The sequence below is a fragment of the Sturnira hondurensis genome, unplaced genomic scaffold (assembly GCF_014824575.4).
Source record: "Sturnira hondurensis isolate 20B ecotype Veracruz unplaced genomic scaffold, ASM1482457v3 Scaffold0000880, whole genome shotgun sequence".
NCBI lineage: Eukaryota > Metazoa > Chordata > Mammalia > Chiroptera > Phyllostomidae > Sturnira > Sturnira hondurensis.
Window position 1 is genome coordinate 9,886,344 of NW_028073511.1, and position 6,000 is coordinate 9,892,343.

Here is a 6,000-nt window from a genome sequence, read left to right on the forward strand (position 1 = left end):
CACAAAAGAGACAGAAACATTAGAGAATTGGCAGAAACACAGATTCCTGGGTCCACTCTCAGAGTTGCGACTCAGCAGGTCATGTCCATAGCCAATAATCTGTATGTCTAATGAGTTTCTAGTGCTGCTGGCGTGGCAAGAACACATTGAGAACTTTGTTCTGCAGTAGCATCTCAAGGCCTCCAGCCTGTTGGATGTCAAATCTTAACCCCAAGTTTCTTAAAATTTACTATTAGGCATTTCTCCCTGGAAAAGTCGATACTGCCTGTTCTTCCTGGGAAGACAGATCTCCCGGGAGTGCACCTTTATTTTCTAATGGCTTACTGTGAGACCTAAAGATTTTCTGATCAGTTAGTTATTTGTGCAGTTTAAATCTTGAGCTAATGCATGTATGCCACTTAAAATAGGGAATACTAAAATATTTTTTTATCGCATCACCCTTACTTTATCAGTTGAATTATTCTCCATTACTGTACTTGCTTACTTACACCATGCTTACTTAACCATCTCTGTACAACTGGACAACAAGGTCTACACATTATTCTGTTACAATTTGTAATCTCCTCCATCTCCCTTACCTTCCTTCTCTCACTGCCAGCGTTCAGGGGGTCGTACCAGAAGCATTCCACTAACCTCCAACGATCATACGTTGTCTTTTCTCAGACAACGTATGATCTCAGACACAAACTGACAAAATCACCCATCTTCTAAAGAAATCACGGTGTTTAATTCCAAAGTTTTATGAATATAATAAGAAAACAAAAAGTAAGTGCTTTGAGCAAGTGTAAGTTCCTTATTTTAAAAGCTGTTTTTAAATAGTTCTTACCATCATTAGGTTATTTTGTTTATCTAAAACTACAATTTCCTGATTCACCACAATAAATAATACATTAACTTATGCCAATTGCTTTCTATAAAAGCAATTATGTATGTTTTCTTACATACATTAAAAAACCCCAACATTTAGACCAAATTTAGTTAGGATTGTTGACAGAAATATTCTCAATCAACTACCTGTTTTGTTTACCTCCAGAAAGACTTAAAGTTACTCATAGAAAATGAAGAATTATAATGAGAAAGTATAGTACCTTAGCTCAGCATTGACATTTGGCATCAAAGGGCATCATATTCTTCTTAATTTCTCCTTTCTTTCTTGTCTGGTAATGATAGCATAGAACCAAGGAAAGGCATTTTGGGACACAAGTGGAACCATTATGAAAGCTAAAATTGACTTTTTTCTCAAGCATTTTAACATACACACTGAGAAACCGTATTTTGGTAGAGATTAGTTTCTAGATGAGGTTTATTGCGAGGGATAGGTGCTCATCTGGGGAAGCATTTTATGGGTCTTAGATCTTCAGAAAGTCTTCAGGAAGAGGCTTCTGTGCGATTCTGAAGAGTTAGAAACACCTGCGGATATCTAAAGGGAGAAAGTGAAGACAACTTCTCTCTCTTTAACTTTGGGCTCAGAGGGGTAGCCTTCGACAGGTTTGGCTACCTAATCTGGGTAAGGTCAGGTACAAAGTAAAAATTCTGGGACCGAAACTCAATATTATTAGGAATTACAAGACGGTAGAGCATTAAAACTGAGAAGGTGTCACTGTGCAACTGAATGCACAAATCACAGGACCCTGCATTCAGGTTCCCTTCTGGGTTGTGAGCCCAGTTTATCTGCAGAGGGAGAGTTTGAGGATTCAGGGCAGAAACTATGCAGGAGTAAAGGGGTTATAATATGTGTGGAGCATGTCTTTATACCTGTTGTTAAATCAAATACACTATAAAAATAAATATGAGTGAGAAGTACCTTGATGATGGAAGTTTTCTCATTAGAAAACTTACATAAATCTTGAGAGATTAAAATAGCAAAATGGGATTCCATTAACATAAAATGTAATAACACCTTTTGAAAACCATATTACTCACACTTTCCCATAAAGAAAGGAGGTTCATACAACTTCAGCACATTACTTGGCACCTCAAATAATACACTTCATCTATGTAATATAGTACTTACCATAATGAAATAAAAGCAGTCTCCTATTTTCTCTCTTACTTGTAAGGTAGGTCTGTGAACTCTTGGGAGAATTAACTATCCTATTGCAATAGCAGAGAGAGCAATGGGTGGCAACTGGGTCCAGAAAAGTTGAGGAACGAATACTTGAATGTACAAGTGAGTACAGTAACCCAGCTTCAGGATAAGGATGCATTTAATTCAACACACACACAGTTTTTAATCTTTAGAAGGAAAACTGTCACTCTTTTTGATTTGCTATTATATAGGTAGTACATTTGTATAAATGATGAGAGGCCAATGATGTCTCCTCTTAAGAGAGAATGTATGTGTTGATGTCCCTTGAATTCCAGCCTTGTTGAATTTTGCACAACCAGCTGCATCCGCACTGGGGCTCCTTCCATTCTGAGTCACCTGCACTATTGGGAACAGCCTCCTATAGCTGTACCAGGGAGCTAACTAGGTGCAGTATGGGTCTCTCGGAACTTCACGTGTGGCTTTTGAAGGAAGCATGGCAATTAAAATTAAAAATTCATTTGCAGAGTATATTCATGTAGTGATTTTAAATTGTACTGTAGCCTTTGGAAACCTTAATAGCACTGTAATGTAACAGGCAACGGAAAGTTATGCAAACATAACTGTGATTCCATCTTTTATGTAACTGGTTTTGTAAGCACTTGATCAAATCCACTGTTGCTCAATTTGCCTCTCTGTGTCTCAATCTGGTTTCATAGAAGCCAAGAAAGGCACTTGAAAGCTCTTTCCATCATAAGTTCAAATTGCTTTAGAAAAATTAGTAAAAATACTTCATCATTGTTTGCCAATACCCTGTAATACCTGGTATTAACCATATCTTTTCCTTCTCCTTTCTTTCAATGTAATTTTAAGTGTATTTTGTTATTCTAAAGCAAAATAATTCATTTATCAAAACTAAAAAGAGAACCCCCACAAAAACAAAATAAAAGAAAACCCAAAGCAAAAACAAAAACAAGCCAGTGGTTTACATTTTTCTGAAAAAGAAATTGGCTTATGGTTTTAATCAAGGAAGAATCAGTTTGGACATACAGGACTTACTTGGATGTACGGTGCTTCATTTCCATGTAAGATATCTCATAAAGCCTATGCCATCAGAGAAAGCACCTGGGAAAATCATGGCATTCCAATGTAGATTTAAGGTGCAAGGCCAGCTTGGCATTGCAGAAATACAAAATGAAAAAAACAACAACTCTATAACACTGAATAACATATTGCATTATTTTGGCGAAAAAGTTTGTATAGTTTGTTCCCATAATATAGGATACATTTCTCATTTTCACCCATAATTTTATTGATTTGAATATTTTGAGTATATCAGCTATCTCCCACGTGATATAATGTTGGTTGTTCTCAATTAATGTCTCAATTTCATCACTATCAACTTCAACTAGTGTACCTGACTGTGGAGCATCATTCAGTGAGAAATCTCCAGCACAAAACTCCCCAAACCACTTTAATTTAATCTTTAAATAAAGATTAAAGCCATAACTGGGTTGGCTCAGTTGGCTGGGTGTCATCCTGCAAAGCACAAGGTTGCCAGTTTGATTCCTGGTCAGAGCACATGCGTGAGTTGTGGGTTCAGTCCCTGATCAGGGTGTGTATGAGAGGCAATGGATTGATGTCTCTCTCTCACATCAATGCTTCCCTCCCTCTTTTTCTCTCTCCCTTTCCCTTCTCTAAAAATAAATACAGGGCCCAGCACAAATAATGACCCTTTTTTTAATTACACAAATAACTTTTATTACAAAATCATAAGCATCTAATTATGTAACATAATAATATCGCACTCAAGCACACCATATGACTTTTTAGGTAAAATGCTTAAATTGCTGTCCACCATGTGCTAGACATTCACACTCCCTACCAACCACACTCAATGGAGTTACTTCCACTGGACCCTGTAAATAAAATTTCAAAAAAAGTGGGTGGAACTAGAGAGTATTATGGTAAGTGATATAAACCAGGAGGTGAAAGACAAATACCATATGATCTCACCTATAAGTGGAACCTAATCAACAAAACACAAGCGAGCAAAATAGAACCAGAGACATGGAAATACAGAACAATTTTGCAGTGACCAGAGGAGAGGGGAGTTTGAGATAATGAAGAAAAGAAGGAAAAGGGTCTAGTCAAGGGACATGTATAAAGGACACATGGACATGGACAGTGGGGACGGAAGAGGATTGAGGGGGGGGGAGGGCAGGGGAGGATAAGGGGGGGGTAAGAACAACTGTAATTGAACAACAATATTTTTTCAAATGAGCACAGCCAGGAAATATTGGACAATCTGCTTATTGCTTGCAACCTGAATTGGCTAATAGACCAGGAAAGTGATTTCTGAGTTGAAAAATCTGTCTCAATATCACAAGTGGCAAGAGAAAGATTGTCACCATTTTCTTATATTTTGGGGCTTTTCAGCCAAAAATGTAAGGAGACCATGGGCAAAGATCAAATTATAGGTACACCTTTCCCCTCCCTGCTTACCTTTTCAGAGGGCCAAGTTAACCATTCTTAAGGTGAAGAAGATGATAGTGGGCCCAGCCGTGTAGTTAAAAGCAAGAACTGGAGGATTAAGAACTATAACTAAAGGAAATTTAGGGGTGAGGTTCTTTCACATGTGATTATATAGATTGGAAATCTTGATTCTTGAGGAAGTTGAAAAATCACAGGCCTGGCCCTGAATGGCTTGAATTGTGTGCTGTAATAAGAAACCATCGCTTCCTTGAATCTGCACCAGCAAGGAGAAAGCTGGAAAAGCCTTGCAGAGGCCTGATGTGGCCCAGCTCTCCAACGCTGGCTTCAGAAAGACTGTTCTTCAGAAAGAATTTCGAAAAGGAATTTTCCCAGGTGACCAAATTTGGGGCTAAAAGGACAATGAATAAGAGAATTTCTCCTAGAGAAAAAAAAAAAACAGAGTCTAACCAAGGAAATCCTTTTACTACCATCTCAGGGAGTTCTTAAGACTTTGATCCAGCATTATTTATTTATAATTCTAATGAATCAATGGTGTTATAGGTGATGATTTTTATTGAAGTTTCCTATTTCTCTTCCACCATTCTATATTGCGTATGTATAGAGAGAGGTGTTGGACTTATAAGAAAAAGAAAAGAGTATACTTTTTAGGTTCCCATATTAGGTATTTCTGGATGATGCATTTTTTTTCCTGTGTCATTGACCATCTGTCAGAGACCAAGAATTTTACTCCTGGTTGAATACGAGGTATGCAACTAAAGAGAATACGCTCCTAAGCCTCCCTTGCAAAACAGGCTTTATTGAACAACTAATAGCCCATAGAGTAAGCAAAAAAAATTATGAACTTTTTGGGTCATGTATTTTTTTAAAAAATGCATGCCTTTTCTTTAGCTCTGCTGGCTTTCAAGTAGTAAAAGCTTAGACAGGCACCTCAGACACAGAGATGAGACTCACTTATTGAGGGTCACAGGTTTGTGTCACCCGTTGGTTTCCTAGGTGACCTCACGAAGAAGAGCCCATCAATGTGCACTAGTCTTACATACAGACAGTAATATGCTATAATCTTTGTTTAACGACTGCAATATTGGCTTTTCTTTTTTTACCTGTTCTTAGATCTATACCTTAATTTCTACACCTACCCTTGGATTACAGTGACCTTATTAATATTGTCCTTAGAAATAAGTTGAAGTTTAAGGTAGGTTAAGATTATAGTTTAAGTTCAATTTTCAGAATGCTGAATATACAGAACTAATCTGGGCCTATGGGTCATGACAGCTGGGAAAATTTACTCCGCATTTCTATTTTTAATTTCATGCCAACATTGCCCTCAGCCACCTCTGTCTACATAACTAGGCAAAATCTTCTCTAGCAGGTATTTTCACTTCTTCTATGTTTCTTAGTATTTTCTTATTCTGTTTTCTAATATAGAAGGGTTTTTATATCTCCATTTTTCCCATGGCTAAACGTACTTTATATATATT

General features: G+C 37.3%; 1 protein-coding gene across 1 annotated transcript in view; it reads right to left on the reverse strand.

The window, feature by feature from the left end:
- The window catches only part of LOC118992634 (cysteine-rich secretory protein 3-like), a 57,297-nt gene extending 52,683 nt beyond the window's left edge, over positions 1–4,614 (reverse strand). Inside the window, exon 1 of the mRNA XM_037054672.1 lies at positions 4,532–4,614. The gene's annotated coding sequence lies outside the window, so the exon portion shown is untranslated. The remainder of the gene's footprint in view (positions 1–4,531) is intronic.
- Between the last annotated feature and the right edge of the window lie 1,386 nt (positions 4,615–6,000).